Below are 12,229 nucleotides of genomic sequence, written 5' to 3'. Positions count from 1 at the left end.
CTGGTGATTTAAATAAGAAGACAGGAGCAGTTGAAGTTAGATAAATGAATCAGTGCTATATACAGTACAGAAAAGTAAGTAAAACCAAACCCACACCTTGTTTTTTCCCAAACTACATGTTTAATTGTATTAAATTGATGATACAATGAAATTTATATCTAGGGTGGGTTCGTAAAAGTTAGGGCTTTTTTTGTTTTGTATTTAATTAGGGTTTATTTATGAAATTGAATGTATTATTAACATGTTTAGATGATTTTGAATGATTAATTTGATGTAATTATGGTTTAAATAGGGTTTACTGAAATTGGGTATTTTCCTGAAGTTAAGTTTGAAGATAAAGGAAGAAGAATGGAAGTTATAAGTCACAATAAACCATAAGTTCATGAAACCCATTTATTTTTTGAATTACTTTGCTGAAATTGAATGATTTAAAAAATAAGCGAGCCAATGCTTGACTCTCCATAACTATTATAAGCTTCATGTAATCCTATTGGGTTGTTGGTTGTTAATTGGACGTTTCTGCTTTCATAACTCAGGTTTATCCTCACAGGGAAGGATACTAGCCGTAGATGTAATAAAAATGCAGGGAAAGGGCAAGAATGCATTTGGCAGGACAACCATTAATAATTTTGACTCAGGTATTTAGTTGCTAAACACCTCTGTGAAATTTCTTCTTTCGTAAAATCCCAAAGTTACTGTAGTTGCAGTGTTATAGGCATGTCTTAATGGATATATTTTTTTTCTTTATCATGAAGGTTAGTAGAAAAAGAATGCAGTTAAAGAGCCTGTAGTTTAACATATCGGTAAATGCATTTTCTTTGCGTATAAATTTCTTTTGCAAATTTAGTTTACAGAGTTACTTTGCACTTTAAGATTACACCAAAATCCACCAGTGCATGCTAAAATTTTCTCTGTCTTGCATTTACGGTTCAAGGTATCCGTACTCGCCCTTTGCAGATGTTAACTATGAAGTATAAACTTATAGTTTGCGATGGTTTCTTTCTGTGGTTGTTAGTTATGAACCAGATGATGATTTATGAAGCTTATTTATCCCGCACCCTTTATTGTTTCAAATATTCTGGTGTCCATAGCTCTGGCGCCATCAGTCTCGAGTCCATATCCCATGTGTGGTAATTCAAGCCTAACAATCTAACAGTAATTTTTGTGGTGATATTTTACACCAATTCATTGTCTGTCATTGTTATGAGAACCAGTTCAGTATGAATTGTGATTTGCGGGTATCAAAATGAGATACTGGTTTGCTAATTGATATTAAAAACAGATTTCACTGGGAGGTTTTAGAGATTTTTGGATGTTCTGAAAGATTGTATTGAGCAGATTTATGATGTTTTTTACAACCACTTCTGTTTGTTGCAGGATATGTGATATGTAAAGGTGCAGGATGGGTTCTGATCCGCCACAATAGCTTATTCAGATTGATGAGGTCTTTAGGAAGATCTGACGCAGGAAGGTTTTGATGAGGAAGCAAAATAGCACTCAAATGCCTCATGATTCACCATTTACTGTAAAGAGTATATGAACATCTAATATTTTGACTTGTTTTTGGGAATGGGTGGATCTCTTTTGTAAACTAACTACTTGGTTTTTGAGAATCTATATAAAATTTTGTCTGATTCGTTGTTTTGTGGATGTAATTTTCATATAAATCTCCATCTTCACTGTTGGACAGAACACAGAGGTAATGTTAGGTAATAGAACTAGATCTCATCCTTGACCGTTTATCCTTTTCCTTAGACACCATACATGTATACAGTATCATATCACAATCTTCTCTTCTTATTATCAACCATCGTCATCTTCTTCTTCAGTTCCTGTTTTTAACAAAAGCAGCAGAGAGAAACACCGAGAGACGATTGAGAGATTCTTAGAAAAAACTAGGTGATCTTCTTTATCCATCTGTTCATGTGTAATGTTTATGAAGTTTTAATGAAAGAAGAAAGAGGCGAGTTTTCTGGTGATTTAAATAAGAAGACAGGAGCAGTTGAAGTTAGATAAATGAATCAGTGCTATATACAGTACAGAAAAGTAAGTAAAACCAAACCCACACCTTGTTTTTTCCCAAACTACATGTTTAATTGTATTAAATTGATGATACAATGAAATTTATATCTAGGGTGGGTTCGTAAAAGTTAGGGCTTTTTTTGTTTTGTATTTAATTAGGGTTTATTTATGAAATTGAATGTATTATTAACATGTTTAGATGATTTTGAATGATTAATTTGATGTAATTATGGTTTAAATAGGGTTTACTGAAATTGGGTATTTTCCTGAAGTTAAGTTTGAAGATAAAGGAAGAAGAATGGAAGTTATAAGTCACAATAAACCATAAGTTCATGAAACCCATTTATTTTTTGAATTACTTTGCTGAAATTGAATGATTTAAAAAATAAGCGAGCCAATGCTTGACTCTCCATAACTATTATAAGCTTCATGTAATCCTATTGGGTTGTTGGTTGTTAATTGGACGTTTCTGCTTTCATAACTCAGGTTTATCCTCACAGGGAAGGATACTAGCCGTAGATGTAATAAAAATGCAGGGAAAGGGCAAGAATGCATTTGGCAGGACAACCATTAATAATTTTGACTCAGGTATTTAGTTGCTAAACACCTCTGTGAAATTTCTTCTTTCGTAAAATCCCAAAGTTACTGTAGTTGCAGTGTTATAGGCATGTCTTAATGGATATATTTTTTTTCTTTATCATGAAGGTTAGTAGAAAAAGAATGCAGTTAAAGAGCCTGTAGTTTAACATATCGATAAATGCATTTTCTTTGCGTATAAATTTCTTTTGCAAATTTAGTTTACAGAGTTACTTTGCACTTTAAGATTACACCAAAATCCACCACTGCATGCTAAAATTTTCTTAGTCTTGCATTTACGGTTCAAGGTATCCGTACTCGCCCTTTACAGATGTTAACTATGAAGTATGAACTTATAGTTTGCGATGGTTTCTTTCTGTGGTTGTTAGTTATGAACCAGATGATGATTTATGAAGCTTATTTATCCCGCACCCTTTATTGTTTCAAATATTCTGGTGTCCATAGCTCTGGCGCCATCAGTCTCGAGTCCATATCCCATGTGTGGTAATTCAAGCCTAACAATCTAACAGTAATTTTTGTGGTGATATTTAAAACCAATTCATTGTCAGTGTCTGTCATTGTTATGAGAACCAGTTCAGTATGAATTGTGATTTGCGGGTATCAAAATGAGATACTGGTTTGCTAATTGATATTAAAAACAGATTTCACTGGGAGGTTTTAGAGATTTTTGGATGTTCTGAAAGATTGTATTGAGCAGATTTATGATGTTTTTTACAACCACTTCTGTTTGTTGCAGGATATGTGATATGTAAAGGTGCAGGATGGGTTCTGATCCGCCACAATAGCTTATTCAGATTGATGAGGTCTTTAGGAAGATCTGACGCAGGAAGGTTTTGATGAGGAAGCAAAATAGCACTCAAATGCCTCATGATTCACCATTTACTGTAAAGAGTATATGAACATCTAATATTTTGACTTGTTTTTGGGAATGGGTGGATCTCTTTTGTAAACTAACTACTTGGTTTTTGAGAATCTATATAAAATTTTGTCTGATTCGTTGTTTTGTGGATGTAATTTTCATATAAATCTCCATCTTCACTGTTGGACAGAACACAGAGGTAATGTTAGGTAATAGAACTAGATCTCATCCTTGACCGTTTATCCTTTTCCTTAGACACCATACATGTATACAGTATCATATCACAATCTTCTCTTCTTATTATCAACCATCGTCATCTTCTTCTTCAGTTCCTGTTTTTAACAAAAGCAGCAGAGAGAAACACCGAGAGACGATTGAGAGATTCTTAGAAAAAACTAGGTGATCTTCTTTATCCATCTGTTCATGTGTAATGTTTATGAAGTTTTAATGAAAGAAGAAAGAGGCGAGTTTGCTGGTGATTTAAATAAGAAGACAGGAGCAGTTGAAGTTAGATAAATGAATCAGTGCTATATACAGTACAGAAAAGTAAGTAAAACCAAACCCACACCTTGTTTTTTCCCAAACTACATGTTTAATTGTATTAAATTGATGATACAATGAAATTTATATCTAGGGTGGGTTCGTAAAAGTTAGGGCTTTTTTTGTTTTGTATTTAATTAGGGTTTATTTATGAAATTGAATGTATTATTAACATGTTTAGATGATTTTGAATGATTAATTTGATGTAATTATGGTTTAAATAGGGTTTACTGAAATTGGGTATTTTCCTGAAGTTAAGTTTGAAGATAAAGGAAGAAGAATGGAAGTTATAAGTCACAATAAACCATAAGTTCATGAAACCCATTTATTTTTTGAATTACTTTGCTGAAATTGAATGATTTAAAAAATAAGCGAGCCAATGCTTGACTCTCCATAACTATTATAAGCTTCATGTAATCCTATTGGGTTGTTGGTTGTTAATTGGACGTTTCTGCTTTCATAACTCAGGTTTATCCTCACAGGGAAGGATACTAGCCGTAGATGTAATAAAAATGCAGGGAAAGGGCAAGAATGCATTTGGCAGGACAACCATTAATAATTTTGACTCAGGTATTTAGTTGCTAAACACCTCTGTGAAATTTCTTCTTTCGTAAAATCCCAAAGTTACTGTAGTTGCAGTGTTATAGGCATGTCTTAATGGATATATTTTTTTCTTTATCATGAAGGTTAGTAGAAAAAGAATGCAGTTAAAGAGCCTGTAGTTTAACATATCGGTAAATGCATTTTCTTTGCGTATAAATTTCTTTTGCAAATTTAGTTTACAGAGTTACTTTGCACTTTAAGATTACACCAAAATCCACCAGTGCATGCTAAAATTTTCTCTGTCTTGCATTTACGGTTCAAGGTATCCGTACTCGCCCTTTGCAGATGTTAACTATGAAGTATGAACTTATAGTTTGCGATGGTTTCTTTCTGTGGTTGTTAGTTATGAACCAGATGATGATTTATGAAGCTTATTTATCCCGCACCCTTTATTGTTTCAAATATTCTGGTGTCCATAGCTCTGGCGCCATCAGTCTCGAGTCCATATCCCATGTGTGGTAATTCAAGCCTAACAATCTAACAGTAATTTTTGTGGTGATATTTTACACCAATTCATTGTCTGTCATTGTTATGAGAACCAGTTCAGTATGAATTGTGATTTGCGGGTATCAAAATGAGATACTGGTTTGCTAATTGATATTAAAAACAGATTTCACTGGGAGGTTTTAGAGATTTTTGGATGTTCTGAAAGATTGTATTGAGCAGATTTATGATGTTTTTTACAACCACTTCTGTTTGTTGCAGGATATGTGATATGTAAAGGTGCAGGATGGGTTCTGATCCGCCACAATAGCTTATTCAGATTGATGAGGTCTTTAGGAAGATCTGACGCAGGAAGGTTTTGATGAGGAAGCAAAATAGCACTCAAATGCCTCATGATTCACCATTTACTGTAAAGAGTATATGAACATCTAATATTTTGACTTGTTTTTGGGAATGGGTGGATCTCTTTTGTAAACTAACTACTTGGTTTTTGAGAATCTATATAAAATTTTGTCTGATTCGTTGTTTTGTGGATGTAATTTTCATATAAATCTCCATCTTCACTGTTGGACAGAACACAGAGGTAATGTTAGGTAATAGAACTAGATCTCATCCTTGACCGTTTATCCTTTTCCTTAGACACCATACATGTATACAGTATCATATCACAATCTTCTCTTCTTATTATCAACCATCGTCATCTTCTTCTTCAGTTCCTGTTTTTAACAAAAGCAGCAGAGAGAAACACCGAGAGACGATTGAGAGATTCTTAGAAAAAACTAGGTGATCTTCTTTATCCATCTGTTCATGTGTAATGTTTATGAAGTTTTAATGAAAGAAGAAAGAGGCGAGTTTGCTGGTGATTTAAATAAGAAGACAGGAGCAGTTGAAGTTAGATAAATGAATCAGTGCTATATACAGTACAGAAAAGTAAGTAAAACCAAACCCACACCTTGTTTTTTCCCAAACTACATGTTTAATTGTATTAAATTGATGATACAATGAAATTTATATCTAGGGTGGGTTCGTAAAAGTTAGGGCTTTTTTTGTTTTGTATTTAATTAGGGTTTATTTATGAAATTGAATGTATTATTAACATGTTTAGATGATTTTGAATGATTAATTTGATGTAATTATGGTTTAAATAGGGTTTACTGAAATTGGGTATTTTCCTGAAGTTAAGTTTGAAGATAAAGGAAGAAGAATGGAAGTTATAAGTCACAATAAACCATAAGTTCATGAAACCCATTTATTTTTTGAATTACTTTGCTGAAATTGAATGATTTAAAAAATAAGCGAGCCAATGCTTGACTCTCCATAACTATTATAAGCTTCATGTAATCCTATTGGGTTGTTGGTTGTTAATTGGACGTTTCTGCTTTCATAACTCAGGTTTATCCTCACAGGGAAGGATACTAGCCGTAGATGTAATAAAAATGCAGGGAAAGGGCAAGAATGCATTTGGCAGGACAACCATTAATAATTTTGACTCAGGTATTTAGTTGCTAAACACCTCTGTGAAATTTCTTCTTTCGTAAAATCCCAAAGTTACTGTAGTTGCAGTGTTATAGGCATGTCTTAATGGATATATTTTTTTTCTTTATCATGAAGGTTAGTAGAAAAAGAATGCAGTTAAAGAGCCTGTAGTTTAACATATCGGTAAATGCATTTTCTTTGCGTATAAATTTCTTTTGCAAATTTAGTTTACAGAGTTACTTTGCACTTTAAGATTACACCAAAATCCACCAGTGCATGCTAAAATTTTCTCTGTCTTGCATTTACGGTTCAAGGTATCCGTACTCGCCCTTTGCAGATGTTAACTATGAAGTATAAACTTATAGTTTGCGATGGTTTCTTTCTGTGGTTGTTAGTTATGAACCAGATGATGATTTATGAAGCTTATTTATCCCGCACCCTTTATTGTTTCAAATATTCTGGTGTCCATAGCTCTGGCGCCATCAGTCTCGAGTCCATATCCCATGTGTGGTAATTCAAGCCTAACAATCTAACAGTAATTTTTGTGGTGATATTTTACACCAATTCATTGTCTGTCATTGTTATGAGAACCAGTTCAGTATGAATTGTGATTTGCGGGTATCAAAATGAGATACTGGTTTGCTAATTGATATTAAAAACAGATTTCACTGGGAGGTTTTAGAGATTTTTGGATGTTCTGAAAGATTGTATTGAGCAGATTTATGATGTTTTTTACAACCACTTCTGTTTGTTGCAGGATATGTGATATGTAAAGGTGCAGGATGGGTTCTGATCCGCCACAATAGCTTATTCAGATTGATGAGGTCTTTAGGAAGATCTGACGCAGGAAGGTTTTGATGAGGAAGCAAAATAGCACTCAAATGCCTCATGATTCACCATTTACTGTAAAGAGTATATGAACATCTAATATTTTGACTTGTTTTTGGGAATGGGTGGATCTCTTTTGTAAACTAACTACTTGGTTTTTGAGAATCTATATAAAATTTTGTCTGATTCGTTGTTTTGTGGATGTAATTTTCATATAAATCTCCATCTTCACTGTTGGACAGAACACAGAGGTAATGTTAGGTAATAGAACTAGATCTCATCCTTGACCGTTTATCCTTTTCCTTAGACACCATACATGTATACAGTATCATATCACAATCTTCTCTTCTTATTATCAACCATCGTCATCTTCTTCTTCAGTTCCTGTTTTTAACAAAAGCAGCAGAGAGAAACACCGAGAGACGATTGAGAGATTCTTAGAAAAAACTAGGTGATCTTCTTTATCCATCTGTTCATGTGTAATGTTTATGAAGTTTTAATGAAAGAAGAAAGAGGCGAGTTTTCTGGTGATTTAAATAAGAAGACAGGAGCAGTTGAAGTTAGATAAATGAATCAGTGCTATATACAGTACAGAAAAGTAAGTAAAACCAAACCCACACCTTGTTTTTTCCCAAACTACATGTTTAATTGTATTAAATTGATGATACAATGAAATTTATATCTAGGGTGGGTTCGTAAAAGTTAGGGCTTTTTTTGTTTTGTATTTAATTAGGGTTTATTTATGAAATTGAATGTATTATTAACATGTTTAGATGATTTTGAATGATTAATTTGATGTAATTATGGTTTAAATAGGGTTTACTGAAATTGGGTATTTTCCTGAAGTTAAGTTTGAAGATAAAGGAAGAAGAATGGAAGTTATAAGTCACAATAAACCATAAGTTCATGAAACCCATTTATTTTTTGAATTACTTTGCTGAAATTGAATGATTTAAAAAATAAGCGAGCCAATGCTTGACTCTCCATAACTATTATAAGCTTCATGTAATCCTATTGGGTTGTTGGTTGTTAATTGGACGTTTCTGCTTTCATAACTCAGGTTTATCCTCACAGGGAAGGATACTAGCCGTAGATGTAATAAAAATGCAGGGAAAGGGCAAGAATGCATTTGGCAGGACAACCATTAATAATTTTGACTCAGGTATTTAGTTGCTAAACACCTCTGTGAAATTTCTTCTTTCGTAAAATCCCAAAGTTACTGTAGTTGCAGTGTTATAGGCATGTCTTAATGGATATATTTTTTTTCTTTATCATGAAGGTTAGTAGAAAAAGAATGCAGTTAAAGAGCCTGTAGTTTAACATATCGGTAAATGCATTTTCTTTGCGTATAAATTTCTTTTGCAAATTTAGTTTACAGAGTTACTTTGCACTTTAAGATTACACCAAAATCCACCAGTGCATGCTAAAATTTTCTCTGTCTTGCATTTACGGTTCAAGGTATCCGTACTCGCCCTTTGCAGATGTTAACTATGAAGTATGAACTTATAGTTTGCGATGGTTTCTTTCTGTGGTTGTTAGTTATGAACCAGATGATGATTTATGAAGCTTATTTATCCCGCACCCTTTATTGTTTCAAATATTCTGGTGTCCATAGCTCTGGCGCCATCAGTCTCGAGTCCATATCCCATGTGTGGTAATTCAAGCCTAACAATCTAACAGTAATTTTTGTGGTGATATTTTACACCAATTCATTGTCTGTCATTGTTATGAGAACCAGTTCAGTATGAATTGTGATTTGCGGGTATCAAAATGAGATACTGGTTTGCTAATTGATATTAAAAACAGATTTCACTGGGAGGTTTTAGAGATTTTTGGATGTTCTGAAAGATTGTATTGAGCAGATTTATGATGTTTTTTACAACCACTTCTGTTTGTTGCAGGATATGTGATATGTAAAGGTGCAGGATGGGTTCTGATCCGCCACAATAGCTTATTCAGATTGATGAGGTCTTTAGGAAGATCTGACGCAGGAAGGTTTTGATGAGGAAGCAAAATAGCACTCAAATGCCTCATGATTCACCATTTACTGTAAAGAGTATATGAACATCTAATATTTTGACTTGTTTTTGGGAATGGGTGGATCTCTTTTGTAAACTAACTACTTGGTTTTTGAGAATCTATATAAAATTTTGTCTGATTCGTTGTTTTGTGGATGTAATTTTCATATAAATCTCCATCTTCACTGTTGGACAGAACACAGAGGTAATGTTAGGTAATAGAACTAGATCTCATCCTTGACCGTTTATCCTTTTCCTTAGACACCATACATGTATACAGTATCATATCACAATCTTCTCTTCTTATTATCAACCATCGTCATCTTCTTCTTCAGTTCCTGTTTTTAACAAAAGCAGCAGAGAGAAACACCGAGAGACGATTGAGAGATTCTTAGAAAAAACTAGGTGATCTTCTTTATCCATCTGTTCATGTGTAATGTTTATGAAGTTTTAATGAAAGAAGAAAGAGGCGAGTTTGCTGGTGATTTAAATAAGAAGACAGGAGCAGTTGAAGTTAGATAAATGAATCAGTGCTATATACAGTACAGAAAAGTAAGTAAAACCAAACCCACACCTTGTTTTTTCCCAAACTACATGTTTAATTGTATTAAATTGATGATACAATGAAATTTATATCTAGGGTGGGTTCGTAAAAGTTAGGGCTTTTTTTGTTTTGTATTTAATTAGGGTTTATTTATGAAATTGAATGTATTATTAACATGTTTAGATGATTTTGAATGATTAATTTGATGTAATTATGGTTTAAATAGGGTTTACTGAAATTGGGTATTTTCCTGAAGTTAAGTTTGAAGATAAAGGAAGAAGAATGGAAGTTATAAGTCACAATAAACCATAAGTTCATGAAACCCATTTATTTTTTGAATTACTTTGCTGAAATTGAATGATTTAAAAAATAAGCGAGCCAATGCTTGACTCTCCATAACTATTATAAGCTTCATGTAATCCTATTGGGTTGTTGGTTGTTAATTGGACGTTTCTGCTTTCATAACTCAGGTTTATCCTCACAGGGAAGGATACTAGCCGTAGATGTAATAAAAATGCAGGGAAAGGGCAAGAATGCATTTGGCAGGACAACCATTAATAATTTTGACTCAGGTATTTAGTTGCTAAACACCTCTGTGAAATTTCTTCTTTCGTAAAATCCCAAAGTTACTGTAGTTGCAGTGTTATAGGCATGTCTTAATGGATATATTTTTTTTCTTTATCATGAAGGTTAGTAGAAAAAGAATGCAGTTAAAGAGCCTGTAGTTTAACATATCGATAAATGCATTTTCTTTGCGTATAAATTTCTTTTGCAAATTTAGTTTACAGAGTTACTTTGCACTTTAAGATTACACCAAAATCCACCACTGCATGCTAAAATTTTCTTAGTCTTGCATTTACGGTTCAAGGTATCCGTACTCGCCCTTTGCAGATGTTAACTATGAAGTATGAACTTATAGTTTGCGATGGTTTCTTTCTGTGGTTGTTAGTTATGAACCAGATGATGATTTATGAAGCTTATTTATCCCGCACCCTTTATTGTTTCAAATATTCTGGTGTCCATAGCTCTGGCGCCATCAGTCTCGAGTCCATATCCCATGTGTGGTAATTCAAGCCTAACAATCTAACAGTAATTTTTGTGGTGATATTTAAAACCAATTCATTGTCAGTGTCTGTCATTGTTATGAGAACCAGTTCAGTATGAATTGTGATTTGCGGGTATCAAAATGAGATACTGGTTTGCTAATTGATATTAAAAACAGATTTCACTGGGAGGTTTTAGAGATTTTTGGATGTTCTGAAAGATTGTATTGAGCAGATTTATGATGTTTTTTACAACCACTTCTGTTTGTTGCAGGATATGTGATATGTAAAGGTGCAGGATGGGTTCTGATCCGCCACAATAGCTTATTCAGATTGATGAGGTCTTTAGGAAGATCTGACGCAGGAAGGTTTTGATGAGGAAGCAAAATAGCACTCAAATGCCTCATGATTCACCATTTACTGTAAAGAGTATATGAACATCTAATATTTTGACTTGTTTTTGGGAATGGGTGGATCTCTTTTGTAAACTAACTACTTGGTTTTTGAGAATCTATATAAAATTTTGTCTGATTCGTTGTTTTGTGGATGTAATTTTCATATAAATCTCCATCTTCACTGTTGGACAGAACACAGAGGTAATGTTAGGTAATAGAACCAGATCTCATCCTTGACCGTTTATCCTTTTCCTTAGACACGTGGCATGAGGGTATCGAAGGCATGAGGGTACCAGTTCTCATCCGCCGCCATGACTTGATTCTAGGACACGCGGCGAAATCATGACGAAGGGGTATTTTGTCTTTTGCTCGCACGTGTAAGAGCGCACATGTGCATGTTTTAACCGTTTAACGCCTTTTGGATGGAAAAGTGGATCGTGGGGCATTTTCCCATAATTTTTTTTTCGTGGGGCATTTTCTCAACGGGACATCGAAATTTGGGGCATGTTTCCAATTTTCCCTTAATAAAATTAATAGACAAATAGGACATAGGGGTTTAGTGTGGACTGTGGAGTATGGACCAATAAAAAAACTGATATGACTTGAACCTTGATCGAACTCGGAATCAAAATCGATGCTGATCTTGACTTGTTTTTGAATAAAAGGTTGTATTGTACTACTGAAATATAATCTTGGCTTAAATAGATCAAAAAACTGGCAGCCTAGTAAGTTTGGTGATGTGACTGCTAAGGAAGCTTATGAATGGTTGTTGTCTAATAAGAAAAATTTAAACTCTTTTTGTAAAGACTAGAAGTCCATTTGGCATCTACGTTGTCCCCAGAAAATTAGGTCTTTTATGT

The 12,229-nt window shown here is 33.7% G+C and overlaps 6 long non-coding RNA genes across 7 annotated transcripts in view; all 6 read left to right on the top strand.

The window, feature by feature from the left end:
* Positions 1-1,628, top strand: part of LOC113308279 — a 2,705-nt gene extending 1,077 nt beyond the window's left edge. The window contains exons 1-3 of one of the 2 annotated variants that reach the window (XR_003339633.1): positions 12-74; positions 537-638; positions 1,378-1,628. This is a non-coding gene — a long non-coding RNA (uncharacterized LOC113308279). Of the gene's footprint in view, positions 1-11; positions 75-536; positions 639-1,377 lie in introns of those variants that run through there. The other variant, XR_003339634.1, reaches the window with a different exon arrangement.
* Positions 1,629-1,978: 350 nt separating this feature from the next.
* Positions 1,979-3,606, top strand: LOC113308767. Its single transcript, XR_003340050.1, has 3 exons — positions 1,979-2,046; positions 2,509-2,610; positions 3,356-3,606. It is a non-coding gene; the product is annotated as an uncharacterized LOC113308767 (long non-coding RNA).
* Positions 3,607-3,835: 229 nt separating this feature from the next.
* On the top strand, positions 3,836-5,577 carry LOC113308517. Its single transcript, XR_003339843.1, has 3 exons — positions 3,836-4,024; positions 4,487-4,588; positions 5,327-5,577. It is a non-coding gene; the product is annotated as an uncharacterized LOC113308517 (long non-coding RNA).
* A 229-nt stretch (positions 5,578-5,806) lies between these two features.
* LOC113308521 lies at positions 5,807-7,549 on the top strand. Its single transcript, XR_003339849.1, has 3 exons — positions 5,807-5,995; positions 6,458-6,559; positions 7,299-7,549. It is a non-coding gene; the product is annotated as an uncharacterized LOC113308521 (long non-coding RNA).
* A 350-nt stretch (positions 7,550-7,899) lies between these two features.
* LOC113308773 lies at positions 7,900-9,521 on the top strand. The gene is made up of 3 exons (XR_003340053.1): positions 7,900-7,967; positions 8,430-8,531; positions 9,271-9,521. It is a non-coding gene; the product is annotated as an uncharacterized LOC113308773 (long non-coding RNA).
* A 229-nt stretch (positions 9,522-9,750) lies between these two features.
* LOC113308439 lies at positions 9,751-11,499 on the top strand. The gene is made up of 3 exons (XR_003339793.1): positions 9,751-9,939; positions 10,402-10,503; positions 11,249-11,499. It is a non-coding gene; the product is annotated as an uncharacterized LOC113308439 (long non-coding RNA).
* The last annotated feature ends 730 nt before the right edge of the window (positions 11,500-12,229 follow it).

Source organism: Papaver somniferum, chromosome 9, assembly GCF_003573695.1.
Source record: "Papaver somniferum cultivar HN1 chromosome 9, ASM357369v1, whole genome shotgun sequence".
NCBI lineage: Eukaryota > Viridiplantae > Streptophyta > Magnoliopsida > Ranunculales > Papaveraceae > Papaver > Papaver somniferum.
Note: the sequence above shows the minus strand (reverse complement) of the source record. Positions and strands in the feature narration are given on the sequence as shown.